Source organism: Grammomys surdaster, unplaced genomic scaffold (genome assembly GCF_004785775.1).
Source record: "Grammomys surdaster isolate TR1022 unplaced genomic scaffold, NIH_TR_1.0 141, whole genome shotgun sequence".
Lineage (NCBI taxonomy): Eukaryota > Metazoa > Chordata > Mammalia > Rodentia > Muridae > Grammomys > Grammomys surdaster.
The window spans coordinates 468,749-494,996 of record NW_021604599.1 but is presented as its reverse complement, the minus strand read 5'-3'; the positions used below and the strand labels follow the sequence as shown (position 1 = coordinate 494,996).

General features: G+C 41.9%; 1 protein-coding gene across 5 annotated transcripts in view; it reads right to left on the bottom strand.

Moving 5' to 3' along the window:
* Sgms1 (sphingomyelin synthase 1) overlaps nucleotides 1-26,248 on the bottom strand; it is a 256,971-nt gene that overhangs the window by 106,845 nt on the left and 123,878 nt on the right. For all 5 annotated transcript variants that reach the window (XM_028764013.1, XM_028764021.1, XM_028764014.1 and 2 more), the window contains one exon: nucleotides 10,976-11,018. The gene's annotated coding sequence lies outside the window, so the exon portion shown is untranslated. The remainder of the gene's footprint in view (nucleotides 1-10,975; nucleotides 11,019-26,248) is intronic.

Below are 26,248 nucleotides of genomic sequence, written 5' to 3'. Positions count from 1 at the left end.
TATATGCAATATTAATAATAGAAAAGTGCAAATTAAGTTAAAACTTTTGAAGAACAGAATGATTTTAAGAAAAACTTATTTTAGTAACTATCTCTATGCAGCCTGTTTCTTAGCTCCAGTCAAAATAACTCACATTCCCTTTCTTCTTTGTTTTGTTTTTTTAAATGAGCTGTAGAAATCATATATAACTATCCTGTGTAATATGGCACTTTGATAAGCCTGTACCTACCCTGTGAATGAGATATACACATATAATTACATATATTCACATGTAATTAGCATATGCATTAACCTTCATACTCCTTTTGTTGTGGTAAAAATCCTTCAAATCCATTTCCAGAAATTATCAGCAATATTTCGTCAACTAGAGTCACTATGCTGTGTAATAGCTAAGGCCTTTGTGCAACTCCTTTTTAGTGATATCTATGTCCACAGCACAGAGAATTGGGCAACTGTGTACTGCACACTTTCTCAAGCCTGCCACACCTAAGAACATAGCCACAGCAGTGTTACGGGTGCCTGTGCAGCATGTGCCTCAAAGGCAGAGAGAAAAGGCAGGCTGAGGCTCATTCTCAGGAATCTCCTCGTCTCCTGAACCGCTTCTGTTCCCGCCATTTTACACACAGCCATTCTCTAACACCATCAACAATCTACAGCATTCCTAAAAGCAACAGCCAGTTCCCAGTTAAGAACTCAGCTGAGAGAACGTCTCATTCTCCTGAGGCTCTCCATTTTTTTCACCCATACGGCCTCACACCCAGCCCAACATGTAACTCTACACCCACAGAATACACAGACTGAGTGCTTCCATAAATGAGTCCAGTCATAAATCTTAGGTGATGAAGGCCACGTCGGCCTGTCAACTGTAACAAGTGTGACATCCCTGCAGGAGATGCTGATGACCAGGAAGGTAAGAAAGGCAGGACAAGCATGGATAAACCTCTAAACATCTGCTCTCTTCTGCTAGGAACTGAGGCTGGTACACAAAGCACTCTGAAGTGGAGGCAGGAGAGTTGCAAGTAAGAACCTAGCTTTGGCTGCAGAATAGGAAGCTCTCAGGGAGCAGAGGCGGAAGGTTACAAAACATTTCTATTTATTTGGAATCCCACTATTTAAAATTTGCTACTTCCCATGGATGTCAACCCAGCAGCATCTTAGCCTCTTGCCCCTAACTGGAATTCTTCTGAAAGGATAGAATACAGAGCAAAGGCTTTCCTCAGCCTAGACTTGCATTCTTCACACTGGAGCATCCTCGAAAACTGGATTTAGAGTGAAACACCATGGAAACATTAGTATTAAATGAGATTTGGTTTGTCACTGAATTCAGTAAAGAAGTCTGGGAGGTCCCCAACAGCAAACTGCTTCAGTCAAGAGTCTAAGGATGAATATGAGAGTCACACTTAACAGTCGTCTTCAAAAATCATATTACCACAAACAGCAGTCACTGGCAACCAGTTTATCCAAAATTAATTTTTAAACATCTTTTCTTCCTATCTTGGCCAAGAAAGCAAAACAGCATTTATGAACTAAACTTCCCCCCGCCCCCAACACACACACACACACACACACACACACACACACACACATCTGTCCAAGGGGGTAAGGGAAACTCCTGCCCTCCCCCACAACATCATCCCCCTCAAGCCACCATCTCCTACTCCCCAACACCAGCAGGGGTGGGAGAGATCCCTGCATCCCCCACAATATCAAGCTTTTGGGCAATCAGTCACCAGCCACTTATTCCCCAGCCTGACAGAAGGATAGGAGTGGGCAAAGAAAGGTGCTCATACTGACCTCACCAATAGAGTCTTGGGTCCGGAAGATCTCTGTCAATTGCCTTCTGGCAGGCTCTACTCACAAAACCCCAAAGAAGGCCACTGAGCCAAACAGAGGAAAACAGTCTGTTTTATCTGTCATGCACATGTCCTCCCAAGACACAGCCTGTGTCAACTTCCATGAAACTCACAGTTTTACATTTAAAAGGATTAAAACTTTTGAAGGAAAACACATTTTATTTTAAAAAGAAAAGGCAGCAATGGTGCCTGAGCTACTGTTAACCTGTTAACCCTAGAGATAGCAGTTGTAAGGTTACAGTTTTGTTATCTATGTGTGTGCAGCACTTACTCTGACCTATCTGCTATCTATTACTTTGGTCTAAGAGCGGACATAGCCAAGTTTTCATTGCTTATAATCTATAAAACTCTTCCCAGGTACTGGAAACCTTTCTAAGATGAAGAAAAATTCCTTTTAAAACAACCTGAAGAGAGTGCAGATTCTGACATGGCTACGCTTGGGCCAGCTTTGTATGCACCCTTGGAAGTCTCAGGAATTCTGTACTTTTGCCTGGGATGCGCTTGCCCCAGATGTAAGCAGGCTTACCCCCTCAGCCACACCCATAGCTGGACGGTCCCTTCTTACTTATGACTTCAGGGCCTCCCTACTTCACACTAGAACATATGTTGACACACACATGCACACTGAGTACACACACACCACTCCTGCCTCTCTTCCCCCCTATCCTTATTAGATATATGCACACGGGCATTTTACAATTACAGAGCTTACTGTTTTTCTCCCACTGAGCCAAGCCCCAGATGACAGATTTCAGCTGTTTCCTTTTCTGCCTTCCAGTCAATGGTGATTGCTGGTCTCTGTGACTAAGACAAGGCCTAGAACAGGAACTCCACAAGGTCCGAGGCTTCCTTGGCAGAATACAGCCCACTGGCCTAACTAACCAGGGCTAGTCTGTGTGAAATAGCTAGTCAACAAAAGAGGATGTGAAAAGTTTTCATTAACTAGTACAGGGAACAAGAGGGCTAAACCACTTGAAAATAAGAATTGAAAGGTTTCAGATACTTGTCATAGACAGGCTGCCCACTTCAAGGAAATTAGACAGAGGTTCTATAATACTCTAGCTTAAAAAATATATAAATACTCTTCTGTTCTTGCCTGGTGTTTATCTAGGGGCTTCCAGGGAGGCTGTTATACAGTGTAATAGAGAATGAGACTAAATATGGATTTTCTTCACCACCATTAGCCATCTTTGTTAGCTACTTTAAAGACACATGAAGACCGGTGGATTACACAGCTCTCACATGATACGCACCAGCATAGCCTCGGGTGAGTGTGGATAGCATCCACCCAACACCAGGCGAATGCATTTATGCTATTATCCACACAGAAGACTGTCACTACAAGTGGGTTATGGAAGGATATTTAAGCATATGGGAGAAATGCATGCATTGTACTGGGTAAAATAAATATGAAAGATTTTATATGCAACGATGATTTTAATTTTGTATCTTATTTTTAAAGGCATACATATTCACAGAAATAAGAATAGAAGCCTCTGCACCAAAATATTACCAGTGGCAACTTCTGAGTAGTGTTTTTTAATTTTCTTTTTATTTTGTTTCCTGGTAGTATAAGAAAAGGACTCTTTATGTAGCCCTGACTATCCTGGAACTGGCTATATAGACCAGGCTAGCCTTAAAATCAGAGACCCACCTGCTCCTGCCTCCTGAGTACAGGGAATAAAGAGTGTGTGCCACAACAGTTTTTCACTGTTTATTTAAGACATGCAGGGCAGATTTTTATATAGAATCAGATTAGGAGTAAAACCCTGAGGCTGAGGGCGTGGGGAGGCATGTCTCTCTTCATGGCACCAGACAAGCATAGCCTGTCTCAAAACAACTAAGTATTAGTAACACAAAACAGAGGAGTGAGAAGATGAGGGACAGGGCCAAAGAGGGACGTTCCACTGTCAGCAAAGACAAGCTAAAATTCTGAAATTTGTATGAGGATGCCAGAACCGTCCTCCTCTGTGGGACGGCGTGGTCAAATTCTAGTCCTAACCTGCTATGTGACACAAGCATGAAAGCAAGCTGACCTGATTGCTGCCGCCATCCAGAGAAACCTACACTGAGGACACAGCTCACAAATAGACACACTTTCCAGCCTAAACCAGAAATGTCCCCCCAATAAGGAAGCAGCAGGCCTGAAAGAAGCCGCCACTTCTCCAAGGAGAATGTTGTCACCATAGCTTCAGAATGCTCTTGTGTGGGTGTGAAATGTGAGGAAATTCTTGTGTATGGCTGCTGCCTTAATGTCATTGCTGTGTGTAGCCAGCGAGGCAGAGTTAACCAGTCTGTGACATCAGACAGATCTAATATCAAGTATGGACTCCTTCATCCTCTAACCACATGATCTCAGGCAAGGTTCCTCATCACTTCAAGCCGAGGCTTGGTTCCTTTCAATGAGTTACCACACCTATTTCCAGGATTTCAGTAAAGAATTTAAATATTTATCAGTGGAACTGAAGGTGTGGCTTGGTGGTGGGATACTTGACTGGCATCAAAGAGGGGCCTAGATTCAATTCCCAGTATGGGGGGTGGGGGGTAGAAGGGAGAAAATGGTTAAAATATGTGTCAGGAAGGATAGCTACTGCTAACTCCTTCACATTCCTAAAGCCTAAGCACATAGACTTTTAAAATCAAGAATTGCCTAATTTTAAACAAACACAACAAAGAGCGGATGTCATGTTCCTAAGTTCCAAGTCTGATTGCTCCAGGACATCTCCTCGAGATCCAAGAATCACTGAGCCCATGCATGGCGTCAGAGTGGATGGCTTGTGGTTTGTTCCCATTTGGTTATAACTACAGTACTGGGTTTTGACCCCAGGGCCTTGCTAAGGCCTCGGTCCCAGATGACCTCAGGTAAAAAGGGTTCAACTGCTGAAATAAGTTTGTGAACTACGTAAGATTTCTAGAAAATATCCCACCCTTTCTTCTCCGGTATCAGCTGTACTAGGTTTACACTGAAAAGGTGAGAATGACAGTAAAAATGACACCAGACACCACAGAAGAGCCTGCAACAGGAATAGAATATATTTTTAATAAGGTCTCATAACAATAATCTCAGCAAAATGATGAAAATAGTTAAAGTTGAAAGTATTAATGTTTAATCCTAATATGCTACAAAGTAAGACTGTTTGAAATAGGAGCAGCACGAATTTTTAAAGTATAGCTGCGCAAGAATTAAATATGTTTTAAAATTCAATCTCAAAAGAAGGAGGCATCACACTGTAATGTTTACAGACAATGAGGTACAGGCAGCCTCAGTGATGACCATGGTAAGTACAAAAGCCAATGGAAACTTATTTGGAGAGCACACATTGACCAAGATCCAACAGGATCAGCTCAGTCCCAGGAGAAGTCACCAGAGGTGTCCAGCCATAAATTCCCTGTTCCCTGTCAAGATCACCTGGTCAGGGTCAAGCTTATCACTGCTGTTTTTTTTTTCCCCCTGTCCCCTCGGGCAACCAGAAGGACTATCTAAGAGGCTGAGTCACAGCTAAGGAGTGACATTCCAGGAAAGAAAACAGTGTGGCCTGTCAGAAGCACTGGCTCCACACCCACCTGATCCTGACTCAGGACATCCAGGTAGGATTTGGCAGGCTCAGGCTGTGCTCTCACTTGCTGCCTCTGACAGCTACAGTTTCCCATTCAGCAACTGGCTCTTTTACAATGATTCTCATGCACGGAGGTTTCTCAGCCAGGGTCTTGTCAGGTGTTAAGTCTCCAAGCCAGACAATATGGTGCATCCCTATGAACCCAAAGGTGACCTCAGACCATGGAAACAGTTTAAGATTAACTTTGAGATAACATCCTAAGATCCCAAAGCTAACCCTAACCTTAAGCATGCAGGAGGCTGGCTCAATTACAGTAACAGCGTTGTGATGATAAACAACTTGAAAAATAGCTGCAGTGGCCCCTCCCCCACACTTTACTTCTTATGTCTCAGCTTTTTGATTTTGTACTTCCTTTGTTTTTATTATCATAAAACACATAGAATTCCTTTTTTTCTTAATTAAAAACCAAATCCTTGCGGTAGTTTAAATGAGACCGGCTCTCACAGGCTCATATAATTCAATATCAGGTCTCTAATTGGCAGAACTGCTTTAAGAAGGATTAGGAGGTGTGGCCTTGTTGGAGCTGTGTCACAAGGGTGTACTTTGTGGTTGGTTTCAAGAGCCCATGCCAGGCCCAGTCTCTCTAAATCTGCCTCCAACTTGAAGAAAAAAATGTAAGCTGTCAGCTACCATTTCAGCAGTCATGTCTGCCTACCTACACATGTTCCCAGAAACTGTAAGCAAGCCCCAAGCAAATGCTTTCTTTTATGAGTTGCCTTAGTCATGGTCTGCACAGCCACAGCACAGTCACTGAAACACTCAGCCTCCCTCTTCCCTTTTTCCTCCTATTCTATGATCTATAAGGCTCTCAATCTTTTTGAGGCTCACCTAAAACCTACAGTGAAACTCAAGGCCATTCTAAGCCTCAATCTCAAATTATCAAGAAGCCATTCCTGAACACAGCAACAAGGCTTAACTCTCCCCTCCTCTCTGTGGTGCAGGAGCTAGAATCCAGAGCTTCACAGATACTAGGCAGGCGTGGGACTGCCGAATCACACCCACACGTACTGTGAATAAACAGCTCAAAGGACCAAGAAGCTCCACTTTGGATACTTGTATGGTCTTTTAAGAGACTGTATTTGGCCCAACATGGCAGAGTATACCTTTACTCCCAGGACTTGTGGGAAAGAGACAGGTAGATTTCTTTAAGTTCAAGGCCAGCTTGCTGTGCATAGCAAGTTCCAGGGCAGCAAAGGCAATACAAAAAAAAAAAAAAAAGAAGAAGAAAAAAGAAAAAAGACAAAGAAAAAAGAAATCATGTTCCACCTGCAATAACTAAAAACACTCACCAAAAAAAAAGCAGCCATCTCAACTAACTATACGAGACAAAAATTTTAAAACCTAGACCCCTCTTGGCACTGTAAAAGTATTCAGTTAAAGCTTCGTGGTAATGTAGAGACATCCATTTACATGATATTAAACCATACCACCTCTAAATAAAAGCAACAAACAACCTATAAATCCAAAGTCCCATGGATTTGTCTCAACAAAAAGGAAATAGTACATTCAAATTTCCACCAAGCCTCACCTTGCTTTATATGACAGAAGTCTCAGTTTACCTTGATATTGAAATACTACTTGGAGAGTAAGTTTGCTAGTGTTTGCTCCGAGTACTAGTGCACCAGTCACCTGTCAAGGTTACCAAAAAGAAGCAGAGAGGCTGGGGATGAAGCAGCAGGACAGAGCACTGCCAGGCATGCCTAAGGTCCTGGGACTCAGTTCCCAGCACCACAAGATGAAGTACAAAATAAGTAAATAAAATAGATGGAAAAGAAGTGGATTTGTAAGTTATTTCTGGAGTAGCTCTTTTAAGACTTTCAAATGTGACTTTTAAAAGCCATAGTTTGAGATTGTAGGTGGCTGTTACAGCTGACCCCTTCCCTCCAGGTCTCCATCAAAATGACAGTGTATCAAGATAGTGACAATCCATACAGTCAGAAGCCCCGGAAGCCATGCCACAGAAGATGAGGGACACCAGGGGCATTGTGCTGTGGATGCTGGTAGGGCAGAGTGACAATAGAGACTGAGGAGCCGAGGTACAGCCATCGAGGGTTCCCTCGGGACTGAGGACAGGAGACCAAAAGAGCAGCCAGCCTAAAAATCTACAGAGAGAATGTCTGGATTCTTACCTTCTATCATTTACAAAATTAAGTCAAAATGGATTCGAGCTGTAAAAAGTAAAATTTGAAACTAAAATTCCTAGGAGAGAATGCAAGCACAAAACTTCATGGCAAGCCATTTGCCATTGGAGTTCATGGATATGACCCCAAGAGCCCAGGCAACAAAAGCAAAGCATACCAGGATTAAATGGCAAGGGACCAATCAATAGAGTGAATGATGAACTGCATTTGCAAACCACACATCTGAAAGGAATGGACAGCCACATGTAAAGATCTCTTAGCATGCAACACCAAAACCCCAAATAACCAAAAATCTGCAATGCACAACGCACTTGCACAGACTCTCCTTGAGTGATAAGCAAATGGTCAACTATACATGAATGGATGTTCATCACTAAGCATCAAGAGAAGCAAGACAAAAGCACAGGCAGATACACGCCCTCCCACACATAAGAATGGCCATTAACAAAACCGGACAAGTGATGACAAGTGTCACCTGACTTTTGTACTGTTCCCTGGATTGCTTTTTCTTTCACCTTTCTACACCCCTCTTCTTCTTCCCTTTCAGCCCCCTAACACCAGGTAGGACAGAAAGAAGGCTAGAAGGAAAAGGGGACGGCCATGCTGATAGATTACTTCCTGCTGATTAGGGGCACTGAGTTCCTTGGGGGAAGTTTGATCTTCAATATGAGGATATCTCATTTCTTTTTATCTCTTTGTATCTGCTTACTTGACAAACGGCAACGAACCACACCAATAGCATCCAATCACCACCAGCCAACCAGCAGCCAGCTCCTTTATCAGGTCTCTAGCAACTATATATCCCCTGAAAAGTTCCCAGTATTCCATAAGTCATACACTCATAAAAACTATCTGCAGTTGTCAAAACCATGCCCCTGCTAGAGCATGAGGCAAATCATAGCTGTTGTGGGCAGTCTGAAGCAGCCACACATTCCATGCCTGGGATTAAAACAACATTCTTATATTGCTGTATCTTTAAAGAAACCAAATTTCTCACTTCAGACAAGAATGTGGAGAAACTGGAACCCTTGTAAACTCTTAGAAATGTAAAATATTACAACTAGTATACAGAACACACATATAATTCCTCAAAAAACATTAAACAGAAAACTACCATATAATCTAGTAATTCCATTTATGGGATATATCAGAAAGGACTGAAAACAGGGTTTTGAAGAGATATTTGCTTACCTATATTTACTGTGGCTATTTTAACAATAGCCAAAAATAGAAGTCACCATATTCTATGTCCACTACTAAATAAATGGATAAGGAATGCCTGGTTGTATAACCAAGGGAATAGTATTCAATCCTTAAAAAGAAGATTCTATTACGTGCTGCTACATGCATGAATGGTCAGGTTATTAGAGAGCAAGCCACCTCAAAGAAACTCAGCAGATTCCATTAATAAGACTTAAAGAGAAAGGGGCTGGGAAAAGAGAGAAAGACCTGTTACTCCACAGTTAAGTTATAATTTACCAAGAGGAAAAAAGTCTCTGGACCTCTTATGAAACAAGATGCATATTAACATTACCTATCTCATATTAAACATGATCAATAGAGGTAAAGGATGTGATTGTTTCTTTTAATCACAATAAAAGGGGAATGGGGAGATTATCCTGAATTATCTAAATGTAATCACCAAGCTCTGAGAAATCAAAAAGGACAGGCAGAGAAGCATGCTGGTCAGAATCGCGTAGTGAAGGAAATGGGGGATCCACAGAAGACTCATCAGACTGAATGGCTAAGTGAAAAACTCCAAAGTCAGAGAAAGAGAGGGGTGGAGGGAGAGAGGGAAGGAGGGAAAGAGGGAGGGAAAGGGAGAGGAGGGAGAAAAGAGGGAAAGGAGAGAGGGAAAGTGGAGGGGAGTGCTCGGTCAAGGATTTCAGAAATTCAGAATGGCTGGGACCATGTCATCAAACATCACAGAGTTCAGTCAAAACTATGTATGGTCATAACTTGGCAAAAGTATTTAAATGCAATCTATAACATGATTGCATTAAGACAAATGGAGATCTGGGCATAATGATACATATCTAATAATCCTAGAGGCTGAGGGATAAGGACTCTTGAGTTTGAGGCCAGTGTGAGCCTACAGTCCCTCCTCACCTCTAATGGAAGAAAAGGATAAAAGAAGGTGGCAGAAGAAGAGAAAGAAAAGAAAAAGTGGGTGGACATAGAGAAACAGGAAGGGAAAGTGAACCCTAACAGCCAAGGGTCATCTTTAAGTCTTCAACAGGAAGTAAGACAGAAATCTAAATTTTTTTTTTAAAGAAAATGACACTTAAAGCATTTTCTATGTTTTAAAACAGATACATGAATTCCAGAAAATACAACCAAAAGAGCTGAAAGAGTCTACCTTTATTCAAAGGGGCCACAGGAAACTATTTACCAATTGTGCTGGACAGTTTATATCAACTTGACATAAGCTAACGTGATCTCAGAGGAAGGAACCTTAAATAAGAAAATGCCTTCATAAGATCAGACTCTAGGTAAGCCTGGAAAGCACATTCTTAATTACTGACTGATGAGAGAGAGGCCAGCTCACAGTGGGTGGGGCCATCTCTAGGCTGGTGGTCCTGGGTTCTATAAGAAAGCAAGCTGAACAAGCCATGGAAAGCAATCAAGTAAGCATCACCTCTCCATGGCCTAAGCATCAGGTCCTGCCTCCAGAATCCTGCCCTGTTTGCGTTCCTGTCCTGACTTCCCTAGACTATGAACAGTGACATGGAAGTGTAAGCTGAGATAAACTCATTCCTCACCAAGTTGCTTTGGTTATGGAGTTTTATCACAGCACAGTGACCCTAACTAAGACACCAATGTGTACGCAACTGCTTGAAAAGTAAAATGAGCAAGGAAACAAGAGGGAAGAAATACTAAGCACACAAAAGCAGTTACAGAAACTGCTCCCAATGAAGGCCCTCAATGCTCAATGAAGCCAGCAACTCTCCTGACATTACACAAACAGACGTTTGCAGTTTGGATTCAAGTTTTGGGGGCCAGCACCATACAAAAAACCCAAAAAGTCTGGACGACAAACAACTAACCTGTTATACCATGCAGTGAGAAGGGCAGCCAACAATCTGAGACACAATTCTCACAATGGAAAGTCTGATGTGATTCATGTCATTAAATACCTGGAAGAAAATTACTCTGGGCTAGACAAAAGTAATACTTACGTTCTATTTTGAATAAGTAAGTGCATGTTCAATATACATTTACAACTAAATTAATTAAGTGGAATGCGTTTACTGCTAAATCTCTATAATCTTTATATATGCAAGTTGGCCATGATCATTACTTAAGATTTCTCTGAAGACAGAAAATAGACACTAGAGCACAAAAGAATGAAACATCCATTTACCTCAACCATGCTGTTACTTTTCTTCATCAGTCTTTCTTCCAGTCTAGGAGAAAATAAGTAAATTAAAGTACATATACAGTACATAATTAAAGCTTCTTATAATAAGCTGCTTATAATAATAATGAATAATAATAATAATAATAATAATAATAATAATAAAAAGAGACAAGGCCATTACAACCCTACTATATGTCCACTTCATTACTACCCCTCCTAACAAACAGTCCACTGGTCATTACTACCCTCCATTATCTGTCCAGTAAGAAATAGATTTTCTTTCCCGCCTGGCAGCTTCCTCTTGGTTTTCCTGGTGGAGACATACACCTGCAATTGGGCAACAAGCAGAGCAAGCCCATGCCTGGAGCTAGGAAAGGCTGTGCACCAGGACCACCTGAGGGTACATCCTCAGATTCCCAATCCTGTACCTTAATGGCACATCCCCCTTTCATTTAGATTAACTGCTAGCTTACTATAGAAATAGATACAGTGGGAGAGCAGTTTTCAACCCATAGTGATTAGAACTCTGGCATAAAAGGATAGCAAGCTGTTTGTGTTTTCCTTTTAATCGCAATACAATCAAATGCAGCTAAGTGAGGTAAGTAAGGGGCACACAGAGGTGTGTGATCAAAACTCCTGCACAGAGCCATGAACCCACTGAACAAAAGGCTTCATCCCATTTCCTCAAAGGTTATCTCAACTAAATAAAGCATGATCCTTTCATCATGTGCGTGTAATAACATACAAAATACATACATGTGAGTCAATGTACTGAATAAAAAAGAAAATGATATCTTTCATGAAAAAAGAAAAATGGCAGGCAAGTCCAGGACACACGCTTATTTTTAATCCAACACTCAGGAAATGAAGTAGAAGTGTTGAGTCTGGGGTCAGCCTGGGCAACAGAGTGAGTTCAAGACCAACCTGACCAACTGAGGCCCTGTCTCAAAATAAATACATTAAATAAACTGCATTTTAAAAATAATGCACATTTGAATTACTCTCATACACAGAAACAGAAAAAACAAACACTCTAACTTTGACCACCACACATTGGTTCTGCCTGGAGGCAAAGCTACTTGAGATCATTATTATTCAGGGAGAATGAGAATCCCTATAACTGGATCAAAATAAAACATTTTAAGGTCACAAAAAGGAAATGGTAGTTGGCTGATAGCTAATACTATTTATGAAGATACTGTCATGTTGGTGATGAAAGCACTTCGGCTAGTGGGCTGTCAATGGCAAAGTCTCCAGAGACTACAGGTCAGGGAAGTTGTTCTGACAGACAAGCAGGGAAAGGGTCTTCCTATTACTAAGCAAGACTCTATGAAGGTAACAGGCAGAGAAAGAGGAAGAAGGAAGAAGGAAGAAAGGAGACTGCCAAAGGGAGTTTCATTTCCTCTCTACAGATATACAAACAACTCAATAAAATGAAGCTAGCCTAACCAGTATGTGGTGGAAGTTAGACCAAGTTACTAATGCGCCGCCCGATATGGTCTGCCAATTCCCAGAGCAAAGGTCTGGCTTTTGTCCCCTCCCAGCCACAGAAACCAAGAGTCTCACAACAGTGCTACAGGTGCTATAAACAAAGGAACATGTTCACAGGAAAGAAGCTGTGGAATTGGATATAGGATCTTATGTGTTGTTCCTGCCCAAGAGTCACTAAAATCAGGAGACACATCATTCAGAGTCCAGCACTTACAAATTACCCAATGGTTATCTCCGTAAAGCAGACACTTACCACTCTGTACCCCAGAGAAGAACCTTCAAAAGAAACCTTTTATATCCCAACCTGTACTTCAGAAACCTGCTAAGTGGCCTTATTACTCTGTAATGAGAGACATCAGAAGAGCACAGTAACCCTCACAGGCAGCTGCTGACGAACAGTTACCCGGAGAACAACAGCATGCCAAGCTTCTGTGAATATTTCCTTTTGATAATAAGTAATTTCAAAAAACAGGGTCAAAACAGGAACACAGTTCGAAAAGGGAAGTTTCTATTATGCCACTTGAGAAAAAAAATAGTAACTACTTGTTAAAGACAGTTTGTGAGGTAGCCAAGATAGGTGTTTTAAAAGGTCTTCCTGCATCCTCCATGATAAATACGAAATTGTACCTCAACTCCAATTGCAGTTTGTCACATGCCCTTACGTTCCATCCCTGCAAGAACTAGGTAGGATGCTGAAGGGAGCCGAGAAACCTCAGTCTAATCAGTTTAGTAGACAGGACACAGCTCAGAGGCTGCATACCTTCTCCACTGTCCAAGTCAAGTGTGCTGGACCACTTGGGCTATAACGCTGGCCACGGCAGTGCTAGCTTCATGATGAGCAACCCATCCTCTGAGTCTGTCCCAAGCCATTCACTAACACTCCCATCTCCAGTTCCAATTTATGTGGACTCTGATCTTAAGAAGGCATGTTAGCATCTCTTCCTTCTATGAAATGGTAATAAGGGTCTTGTTAGCCAGGAGCTTGAGAACAGGAAGCAAAAGGAGGCTTGGAAACACACCTTATAAAGGAGCTGAACTGGGAAAGCAGTGTGTGCGCCCTGGGAGCCTCCTTGTGTGGCGGTACTCAGCATAGAGAAAGCACAGTCAAAGCTGCGGGCTTGCTTTTGCAGTGGAGGTGTTCTGTGAAGACACAAGTCCTTTCTGGGACTAGACATGCATGGCAACTAACAAACAAGTGTGGACCAAGGTCTATAAAGTGGAAGTCCCCAATTATCCTTGCAGCTAAGTCTTTAAACATTTAATTGGGTTCCAATTAAAAAGGGAAACTAAATAAGACCTGAACAACAATGACACCAATAGACAGACCAATAGGGAGGGCAAAGGCTCACGATGCCTCAACCCTAGAAAATGAATTACAGACAACTGGGGACAGCTGAGAGCAGAGAAAAGGTCTTCCTGAGGGAACAGCCCCATAAGTGGTCATCCAGCACCAAGTGGTCAGTCCTAAGATCATATACACACAGATAACATTACACAGAATGAACATGTGTGTGTAAACAATGGAAGAAAAGGAGATCATGGCCTTGAGGGTGACCCTGGATGGGGAGATCCCATGAGGGGGGTTGGAAGGAAGGAAAGGAAAAATGTAATTATAATTCAAAGAAAATACATTTTTTAAAGTAAGATAAGAATTGGTCTAAACACAAACCCAGTGTCAGGCAGAAAAATTTGGGGGGTGGGGTGGGGGGTGTCTCCTGTTCCTTAGAGCCTGGTACGGCCATACTTAAAGGCTGCACTGGCTATCTCCTGATCTACATTTGTAAGGGCTAGCCCTTTCAAATCTCGTTCATCAGGAATGTAACAGTGTTTTTTGTTTACTGGGATTTTTGGTTTCTTGGTTTGTTTGTTTGTTTGTTTGTTTGCTTTTGCACAGTGGCAATCTGATTGGCCCACTGTTGGTCAGCTATTGACAGGCAATGGCTGCTCAGAAGCAGCCTGAGACACAGCGGGTCCTCTTGTGTTGCAACTATGCACCAAGCACACATGGTGTGGAAACTGCATCATGCATGCTTTGTTTCTGAAGCCTGATACAAGCCCATCATAGTTCAGTTATTTGTTCCTGGAGGGAGATGATGTACAATTAAACATGAATAATATAGGAAGACCAGTAATAGCATAAAAGTAATTTAAATACATTTTCCCATTAGGACTACATTTTATTAGAATAACAACAACCCTGAAAAGGCTTTCTAACAAACAGTACATTGTGCAAATTAAGAGTTTGGTTTTAAAGAATAAAGAGGCTTGGAAAAACAGCCTCTACATCCCTGCTATCTCTTGTAAGGTGCTGAAATGTGTCAGGCATAGTCTCTGGTTCTGGGGGCTAAAACGTATAGTTTCTCTCTAGAACAATGGTCCTCAATCCTCCTATTGCTACCACCTTTTAATACACTTCTTCATGTTCTGGTGACCCCAACCATAAAATTTATTTTCATTGTTAATTCATTACTGTAGTTTCCCTACAGTAATGAATTATAATGGAAATAACTGATATGCAGGATATCTGATTTGCAACCCCCAAATAGGTTGAGACCCACAGTGCTAGCCCCATTCAAAGGCTTTCTGCTGTCAGCTCCTAGAGCTGGTGCCAGGCTGCTTCTGAGGGAGAGCTTTCCAATGTCCTCAAGGAGTCCTTCATCTCCCCTTCAGTGCATCGCCCTGGGTGTGAGAGACTGACCAAGAGACCACGCAAGGGGTTGAATTGGGTGTGTGCTCTCAACGTGAAACGTGTAGAATTCTCAGAATGCCAGGAGTGTGCTCTTCTCTGAGGGGCTCAGCTGGCTTGTAAAAGAAAATATGAAACTTCATCAAGAGCTGTGGTGGTTCAGCCCTTCTCAGCTTGCCTCTGACATGGGCTTCCCTTCCTTTTACTCCTCTGTAAAGAACAGCTGACAAGAGGGCTTTGTGAGTAGAGGTACCCTAGGAGGAAGACAGTGTTATAAATTGTAATCTGCAAAATGAGAGAGACGAGGGAGACAATTTGGGGCTGGGGACCGAGGTGGGGGACAGAGGGTCAGGGTGGGGCATGTATTCCAGAGAGAAGAAACACTGCAAGCCTAAGGAAAGAGAAAACGCAACTATGCTCCATGAAAGGGTAAAGTAAATGTTACTGAATGAGACAGAATTGTCAAGAGCCTGCAAACAATGCAGTTTGGGGTGTGACCCCAGAGCAATCCTTTCTGCCAAGAGTGACCAAGTTCCAGGAAAGAAAGGCATGTCGTCATTCCCCTGGGCTAAGGGTAGAGTTTCACAGAGATGACAGCTGACACCACTGAGGTAAGTGGACATCAGCAAACACAACTGTTCCCTGTTGCAGGCCTCATCCAGACCCACAAGCTAAGCCTAAGGGGCCAAATACTCCTGTGGTTCACTGATGGGAACTACATATGGGACAACCAACAGGATCTTCTTGAACAAAAAAAATACACTTCTCATGTTCCAGGACCAACTATGAATGACCATTGCCCAGGAAGATGACATCAGGCAACACCAAATACCATGCTCTAAAGTAGTCACAGTACGATTAAACAAAAGGACATCACAAGTGAAGTTAGTGGTCTGCTACTTTATTCCAAAAGGATTTGCCTAATAAACACAAGGACATTTGGTCAGACATGTAAGTTTGACCCAGCTACCAAGAGTCCAACATAATTTGGCTGAGAACTGCAACATTCAACTTGCCTCATAGAATCTTTAACATGTTCTGGGTTGTTTTGTTGGAATGTCTATCCACAATCTCAAAGGGGATTGTTTGTCAACACTGGCCTTTCCAGAAAGACAAACCTCAATCCCTGTGTTGCCACTTGAAGGCTGAGTATGCCTCTGGTTCCTATAGCTTTCACTGAGACATTTATAAGCTGACATGTCAACACCACTTCTTGCTGGAATGACCTCAGCAACATGCCATGCCTCCAGTGTAATGAAAGCAGTTTGAATTGCTTTTAAATCCCTACCCAATGGGGTACCCAAATGACCTTCTTCAATTTGCTGAATCGGAGTTTCTTATGGGCAAGAGTCACACTACCTCCGTGCTTAAAATGCAATGGACTCTGGTCAGCACCTGGTGAATGCCTACAAGTGGCTCTATGCTACCAAGTTATATTAAACCAAACCAAGTTTCTCAGTTCACTGGTGAAACTACCTTATGTTTCAAAACCCGTATTGTTCTGTGACTATCCTTTCAGGTCCCTGTAACAACACCTCTCTCTTTTCTGGCCTAGCAAAAATGATAGAAATAACTCACAGTGATAGAGAAATTCCCTATGTAATCATATTTGGTCTTGATTACTTTTAACTAAACTATTATATGTGTATCATGTAAATTTAAATTTAGGCCATTAATTACCTGCATATTATATCTGAATATTAGTCTATTTTATAGTTCTCCTTAACAAGAAATAAGATTTAAAACAGTTAATTCTTTGGATTCTCTACACCAACTCTTATCTATTACAGTCTAAGCAGCTTTCATTTATAATTAGTGACACTATCTCTCTTGCCAGAAAGTCCCATGAACACAGATTATATCATGCCCAAATAGCCCGTATATAGTCCAACAACTTAATAACAGTCTTAGAAACAAATCTAAGAGCCTGGCCTTTTGAAGCCAAGTTCTTTTAAGACATGGAGAAGAATAGGTATTTACCGGAAATTAAAGAGAACAATGTGGATCTGGTAATTTAAAATACTTTTGAAATACTGTGAGGGAACATCTTCAAAAGAAAATTCCACATGAATTATCAAGCCAAGCTACCATAATAAACTGTGCCAATGACACACACGTAAAACTGTGTTCCTTAAAGAGGCAAAAATAGCAAACAAATAAGAATGTAAAATCAACTAACACTTCCAGTGCAGTCCAAACAATGTTAAAATCAACGGCTGAGAGGATTATCTCAGGGTCCCAGCTCGTGTTTACAGGTTCAGTCCTGGGCACTGCCCTTTCTTTCTTCAAGTCCCACCCCATAGAAGTGTGTGTGTGTGTGTGTGTGTGTTGTGTAAAATTCACTTCCAAGGCAGATTAAGAAAATGTTTTAAACCAGAATCGACTAACTTCCTCAGGTAGCACGTGGGGCATGTCTTCATCTACTCCTGCTGGGGAGTTCTGCTCTGCCCTCAGGCCCAGATGTCTCTCAACTGCCATTTCTGCACTGCCTGATACAACCCCATACACAGACATAGCTGACTGAACCCGAAAAAACTCTTGACTCAAAAAGAGTAATTTATGAACTGGCCAAGAGCTGTGGTTTGCATTTATTACATAAATGATGGGTTCCGCCACTCTCTACCTCAGTGCAAGCAAGCCTACCAGAAGCTAGAGGCATGGTGAAAGGTCAGGAGGAACAGTTAATGCCACGAACCTTAACAATCTGCTCTTGGCCTGGGACTCTCAGATCTGCATCCTTACATCCTAATCTTTCTTAAGGTAAAGCACAAGATGTCTTTTGCAACCAAGAAAATATCCAAAATACACACAGTTCATGATGTTAGATTTTTATGGAAAGATTGACTAGTGCTGCATTAACTACAGTTGTTGTCCTTTAGACTAATTGGAAAAAACACCTTACACTGCTTAGGTCAAGTTTTTAAAGAAATATAGCTTTCTTACTTTCAGTGTCTCTCCTTTGTGTGTCAGATTACTCATTTATAAAATCAAGACGCTCTATGTGAAGGGCTCAAAATTCTCTTGACTGACTTACAGTCTCCATAAGGCCGGGCTTGGATATATCAATCCTCTTGCCAGACAAAGGGACACAAACAGTGTTTATCCAACTAGAAAGCATTCTCTCCTCCGAGGCTGCCACATGGTAATATTCTCGTCCTTCTAACTTCACAATTACAACTGAAAGATTTGTCTATACCAACTCTTAAAATGGCTCAGTTCAAAGACCTTCTCAATTTTAGTTATTTGTAAATAAATTTTTCATAGTATTTAATTTTTCCCCACTTGAACTGTATTATCCTCAGTGCCTCTCTTAAACAAGCTAGTAAGTTCACAGAACTTTATCTGATTATTACCAGAAATACCTGAGTCAGAACGGAGCTCAGCCTTGGCTACAGCACTTTTAGCACTCTGCTTTGTGGGGTAAAGGGAATGGTCACAACAACGGAATCCTACAGATAGGTCTATCCTTGTCCAGGCTTCAATGCAAATGAAAAGAGCAGCTAGATCAGACCCTAAATCTATAATTATTCAATGAATGAAACTAGTCAAAAACATTTTAACTGATGTCAGGAACAATTGTCTAAGACTTGAAAATGAATCAGAGAGACTTAGGCTTCCTTTGAATGCTGCCCTAGACACTAAGTAGAGCAACCTCTGGGATTGTCTGAATCAGTAAGGCTGTACTACTTCACTGGTGATGATGCTAAGTGATTCTTTCCCACGGAATTACAAATAAATTTTGTCTGCTAGAGATGCCTGGAAGAAAAATAACCCCAAACATAAGAGAGTGTTTTGTTCTCTAGTTCCTCGGAGTCTCATAATTTCCACATTACCTAAGCTGAATACAATTGGAACAGCCTCTTAGAAGTGGCTTTTGCTGAAAAAGCAGCGACTCCACTTGAGTCCACAAGTACCTACACCAAGGATGGAAGCTTGACATCTGGGCCTCGAGTGTGTGTTTGGTGTCTCCTTTACTTTGGCTGAAAAGCTAGAGACAGACCATTGTCCTTAACCTTTCTTCGAGTCCTCTCGGGTCCTGGATAGCAGAACCTTGAATGACAGGCACCTCCTTACTCCAGAGGGGAGCAATTATCCCTGGCAGTGAGCCTCCATCAAGGCCTAGCTCTGGAGTAGGACTGGTCACCTTGCAAAAAACAGACGGTCCTTTCATACAAAGATGGCAACAAGCACATCTTGACAGCACCTTGCAGAGCCAGAGCTCAGACAGCTACCAAACAGACCACATCCTGACCAGAACTGTTTATTTATGCATACCTGTTACCCCGGCCTCCACTTCTTCCTCCATTTAAACCCAAAGCTCACATCAGCACTCTTAAGACTCAGGGTTACTGGACCCCTTTTACTAGTTTCTCTTCCCAACTCGACCACAGTAAATGAATCTTTCCCCATGTGTCACAGTCATTTATATCTTTATTAAATTTCATTTAACATGTCATTTAAATGTTATGACAAAGGCCATTTACAAAAAGAAGGAATTTAATTAGGGGTTTGTTTATATGTTTCAGGGACTTAGTCATTATCATCATGGCAGAGGACGAACAGCATGCAGGCAGGTGTGATGCTCGAGAAATGACTGATACCTCCATTCTGATCAGCATGTATGCAGAGGCATGGCATGGGCTTTTGAAACTTCTTCCAACAAGGCCACACATCCTCCAACAAGGCCACACCTTCTAATCCTTGTAATCCTTTCAAATAGGTCCACTCTCTGGTCACCAAGCACTCAAATATATGAGCCTATGTGGGACATTTTTATTCAAACCACATATTCCATTTTAAAACATACTTCATTGTAACATCTAGAAAATATTTACTATAGTTCTTAGCAAGTGGTCAACTATAATCCATCAGATTATAAATAACTGCCCTATGCTATTTGAAAGCCAGATCCTTGCAATTCAGGTGGAGTGAGAGGATGGTAACAAACAAATGCCACCGACATAAACAGTTAAACTAGATTCTTAAACCTACATACATCCATGGGCAACACTGGTGTCCATCCTGCACCAATTGCAGAGGTGTGTTTGAGTGCACATACCACTAATGCTGGTTTTTTTTTTTAAATAAACAACAATCATCTCAGTTTCCAGAGATAAAGGTGTGTGTGTGTGTGTGTGTGTATTTCCACAAGCACAAGTGGAAGCCAGAGGTTTATGTCAAGTGCCCTATTATTCTCTACCTTCCTTTTGGAGATAGCGATTGTCACTAAACCTGGATTCCTGATGTGGATGCTTACAATCCAAACTCAGGTCCTCATGCTTGAACAGCAAGCACTTTACTGACCAGGCCTTCTCCCCCAACCCCTGATAATGCTATCAAATACACAGATAAGATGGTGTGTAAATAAAATCCTGTAATGCACAAATATAATGTGTCAACAAATGTTACGATGTATTAAATGACAGCTAAAATACAGTCAAGTCTACATAATAAAAAGTTAGCTAGAACCCTTAATTAAGAAAGGGGGCATAACTCCTATCTTATACATGAAATAACTACATATCCAAAGTAGCAAAGAAGAGACTTATAGGCAAATGCCAAGACAATCCCTCTCTCTTCCCTTCCCCCATCTGCTTCCACTGAAAGCCTCACAGCCAGCATGAGAGGTGAAGGATAAAACTGTCTGTACCATCTTTGCAGGCACTGGATCAAAATCTTCTAGAGACTGACCTTACAGTTCATTCTTCTTTCACATTTAACCATAATAAAACTGTGACAATGATCACAACAAACCTTTAGGCATACCTACTCAGAAACTCCCTAGCAAGGCAGCAAAGTGTATGTGACTTTTATGTTAACAATAAGTTCTACTGGCTGATAAGCAGAGTTCAGGGCTAGGACAGAGAGATGGATCAGTGATAAGCACTCGGATAGATAGATACTGGTGGAGAATGCAAAGCATGTAGGGCCTCTTTCACAGAGATATGTTCTCATCACTGAGGGACAAAGCCCAGAATCAGGGCCCAATTCTCAGGTTGGCACCTAACCTAAGAGCAGCAAAGGTTGCCAGGCACTCGGGACTTCATGGTGAGAGAGTACCATTCATTTCCTTCCAATGAAGAAAACAAATCTGCATGACTGAATCCTGGTTTCCCCAATTCTTATCCTAAGATGTTCTTCCTACAGGAAAACACTTTCAGATCCTGCCAAGCTTTAAGCTTCTCAAATAAAAATTTGTGATTCTCTGCCTATATCTTGGTAAGCTTTATAAAAGAACTATTACAAGCACAAAAAGGGAAGTGGGGCTAAATAATCCTTCACACAAAGAGGAGTAGGGGGTAGTATTTCTAAGACAGAAAATACATCAACTGAAATACCTAATCCACAAATTTGATGTAAGTCAATGTGATCCCTAAAACTGCACTTATTTAAGGATGTATACAGCACAATCAAAGACTCCTACAAGTAGTGAGTATCCTGAGATTTAAAATAGGGGTTGGTCTATTTTTAAAAGAATGCAATTTAAATATAGCTTTCCTAGGAACAACTTATTCAATCAAACAATTTTAAGGTTCATGCATAGATAAATTGCCCTGTGGCTTACTCTTAAGTTTGGGGAACTAAGGGTTTCATGTTCCTTCTAAATGTTTGCAGAAACCACTTTCATAACAGAGAAGCCTCTTCCTTACCTCTAGGTCTCCAGATGTCAACCATTAGCCACTGAAATCCATTCCTCAGCTGTAGTCACCTTGATTTCTTTACTTCAAAGAGTCTCTGAGCCTTGGCTAATAGACACTATGAATCTCCAATGTTCAAAACAACCATGAAATTAATGTCCTAGAGAAATTGATTCACTTAGCTGGGCTCCTGGGTTCTTTCCACTGGATGCACCTCAGTCTAAAAATAAATGTCTATCCAGTAGGTCGGAGTGGCAGAGTCAGAGAGGCCCTCATCAGGAAGCAGAATCTGAGGGTATAGGAACTACCCAAGAGGGTTTAAGGACTGAACCAAGGGCCTGGTGCATGCTGGGAAGCATCCTGTGGCTGAGTTATATATCCTCAGCCCCAAGAATACTTCATTTACTCATTTATCACCACAAGGTCAGAAGTTTGAGTAACTAATGCAGCAATAACCTTGGTCCCTTAGGAGACTGAGGTTAAAGAAAAACTCCAAACAGGTTTGTTTCTGTAACAATATATTGGACACATAATTGTCTAGATAGCAAAATTATCTAAGCTGGGTTTTCTTTCAGTTTTTCTGAAATGTATGATACTTATTGACATTCTTAGGCACAGAGAAAGTCTGTTTACCAGAAGTAACTTTTAACCCTGTTCCTGTAAAGTCTTCACGACAGTTGTCCAGTGTCCAGTTAGGGTTTTACTGCTGTGACCAGACACCATGATCACAGCAACTCTTACAAGGGAGACATTAATTGGGGCTGGCTTACAGGTTCATTATCATCAAAGTGAGAAGCATGGCAGCACACAGGCAGACATGGCGCTGCAAAGGTAGATGAGAGTTCTACATCTGAATCCTCATACAGTAAGAAGAGAGAGTGACACTGGGCCTGGCCTGAGCACTGGAAACCTCAAAACCCAGCCCAGCCCTAGTGACACACTTCCTCCAGCAAGGCCATACCTACTCAAACATGTCCATACCTCCTACTGTGCAACTATGAGGCCATTTTCATTCAAACCATCACATCCAGTTACCCATGTGAAGCTAACACAAGCAAGTAATCATTTAAACTTATCCTCTACTGAAGATATAGAGACCATACCAAGACTAAACAACAGGCAAAGCTTACACCAAGTCCTCTATGCAACCCACGGCTATAGCTTCCACACAGGAGGAATTCAACAAACTCAGCAGCAAGTGCACCATCTCAGATGATGTTCTGTTCATCACACACAACTCTAGGAACCTTTGGGATTAGGTTATGTTAAGTAATTCAGTTTGCCTTTTAATCCACCTAAATCCTGAGGACGCCTAACTCTCAAACACTTGCATAGGGGAAAACAAAACCAAAACCAAATCTCATATGTAAGTAACCAGTTTGATAATCAATTAACATTTTCTAAAATAGCCACAAACATGCTATTCAGTGCAGTAACCACGTAACTGTCTTGGCAGGAACAAGAGACACTTGTGCCTCCCTTTGGGATACCCAACTACAGAACCAATGGACTCTAAGAAACTGAGACTTCTCTTCAAATCTCATCTGAAGATGAGGAGAGAGCTGAGGCCCTGATGCTAAGCAGCGCAGGAGGCTTATTCCCTGGAGAGAGATGTCACATAGCTCTGACCACTTGGCAGACCACCGTGCCGAAGAGACTGGTGCCAAAGCATTCCCTGACCTGCACGACTAACCTCTTGCCCCCTATTTGAACCTAAGCCTCAGGCAAGGACCCTAAAGATGGACTTGGGAGTGGAGGGGGCAGTGACCTCTTTATTCCTCTTGCCACTGCAGTCACATTCAACCAGTTATTCTTATAGTATCTTTAACTGGACTATGAGGACTGGGGCCAAACATGGCTGACAAGGAGAGCCCAGGTTCACCATAACGGTGGTAAGGATCCCAAATCTTTACCTCTGAAAGATCAAAACTACTCTTTAGAAACAAACGCAGATCAAAAAGAGTTGCCTGAAGCGACTGGGCCACAGGAGGGTGTCCAAGCCTCCAGTTGAGAGGTCCGAGTTGGGTCATCAGACCGCTGCCAACCTGGGTTTTATCTTTGCTCAGAGTCTTAGGTGTTCAATTGAAAGAGCTGGGTAAGAAGCTACCTCATTGAGGATTCTGGATTAAAATGATCTGCATTTACAATTATTCTATCTCAAATTATGAGCACAAGTGGGGTTTGATTAGTGCTGAATAAAGAATTGCTGTTGAAGGCAGTGGGAGTGGGAGCTGATGGGACAAGCTTTGAAATTAAGCAAGGTAAATGTGACCTTCTAAAAGAAGCCATGGGAACTTGGTGGGGCATTCCTAGGGGGCACAGCCATTAGTATCCCCATGAGAATTTAGTGGGCCGGGTCCAGGAAAGCTAATCATCCCATATGTATAGGACAGACATGCCTGTGAGGACCAGGAGGAATCTGGTTTGCAAACATATGGTTTCTTGTTAGTGGTATATCCTTTAATGACCTGCAATTAAGATATTTAACTCTGAAGCCGGGCAGTGGTGGCGCACGCCTTTAATCCCAGCACCTTGGAGGCAGAAGCAGGCCGTTCGAGGCCAGCCTGGTCTACAGAGTGAGTTCCAGGACAGCCAGGACTACACAGAGAAACCCTGTCATGAAAAAAAAAAAAAGATATTTAACTCTGAGCCTCAAGTTCCTTAAAAAAATAAACAGTCTGAATAATGTTACCGACCTAAAACAAAGTCTTATGGCAGTAAACGCATGAAGATACGGAGTGGGGAGGAGAGCAAAGCCCGGCTCTCAGCCCAAGTGTCGTGAATCTTGCTGGATTCTGCTTAACTTCATCAGTTTCTAAATCCATAAGTCCAGCTTCAAAAGCTGAGCTACACAGAAGGGTGGCTCAGAACACAGCAGCTAACATTTAGCATCAGTACAGGGCTAATCATCAGTGGGCACTTCTCTCCAAGTCACAGTGAAGAGCCTGGGCACTTCAGATGACTACATACATCTCAGATTGTGTCTGACAAGAACAATTGATGTCACAGGAGTAGAGTTTATCTATTGGTGATACTGATATTTTAGCAAACTGTCTTTCTAAAAACTTTGCAAGCTGCTAGAAGAAAAAACAAAGCACACGAAGAGCACAAGACAGGACTCCAGAGGTGTCCTCTAATGCAATGCATATCCTAAAGGACTGCGAGACAACCCACAGGCTGTTCGAGTACAGGCAAGTCCACTGGGCTGTCCTCAGGGACCTAGCAGCTGTTTACACCATGACCTGCAGCCACCAAATGCACCAGGTTTGTAAAAGGACCCACATGCCATCATCCCAGCTCTCTCCCTCTCTCAGTTCTCACCTCTGCCTCTCTCTCCCTGCCTCTCTTTCCCTCTCTGCCCTCTCTTTCAGCCTTTATGGCTCTGCTGATGTCCCTACCCCTTCTCCGGGCCCTCATTCATCTCCCCTCCAAAACACAACAAATCCCTTTTATACCAGATCTATTGTAAAAGGAAAAATGGAGTAATTTCTCAGAGCTGTACCTTGGCTCAGGTACCACACCCCACCATGATGGGCGTGCCTCAGAAAGGCAGAGCCCCCAGGACTACTTGTTGTGAGGACTATGCTATTGTGGAGTTTTGATCTGTTCACCCCTCATAATCTATGAGCTGCGTGAAAACTCTAAGGGGTTTCCTGTTCTCAATGGGTGGTGTCATTGGCTCTTATGAGATTATCTTTTTCAAGCATTGCTGCTGGAGCAGACTAATGATTCAACCACCGCCCTCAGAAAGGACTTAGAGAGGTAGACTGTTAGTAGAATTAGGTTGAGATGTTTTTGTTTGTGGCTTTCACACTGAAAATCTAGGGGAACAATTTAAAGTTTAGAAAGGCACACTCTTGATAGTTCAGCCAGGGATTTTTTTTTTTTTAGGTCAAGGAACAAGAACAATGACAGCCTGACTAGTACCAACCCCGACATGCCGCTCTTGCAAAAAAGCTGAGCTGCTGATCAAGGTGATGATTAATTTCTTGTACCCATTTTTTGCCCTCAGCTTTCTGAAATGATTTAACAAAAAACTGTTAATGAGTAGATGTGCACCCTGAGGAGTCAAAGTAAAACTGATTGTTATATAAAAGTTTAGATTTGTAATTCATTTACAATTTTTTATAAGATTACCTGGTTGACCCTTTCTTTGTAATCACAAATTGAGGCCTGCCAGTAGGAGAACTGGCTGAGAAAAAAATTCCTTGCTTCCTTACACTCTGTTAATCTATAACAAGTTATTTAAAACATGAATGTACGTGGGGCCTTGGGAATAATTTGTTTTTCACTAGGAATAAGTAACATTTAATTATGTAAGATTATTAGGAATATGCTGGGTTTTTTGCCATAAACTTGTTGAAATTATTCACTTAAAAGAAAAATAGGATGCAATCACATTGTAATTTTTATATCGCTTGAAAGGTTCTGCCTGGATATATAAGCTGTGGAGAGGAAGTA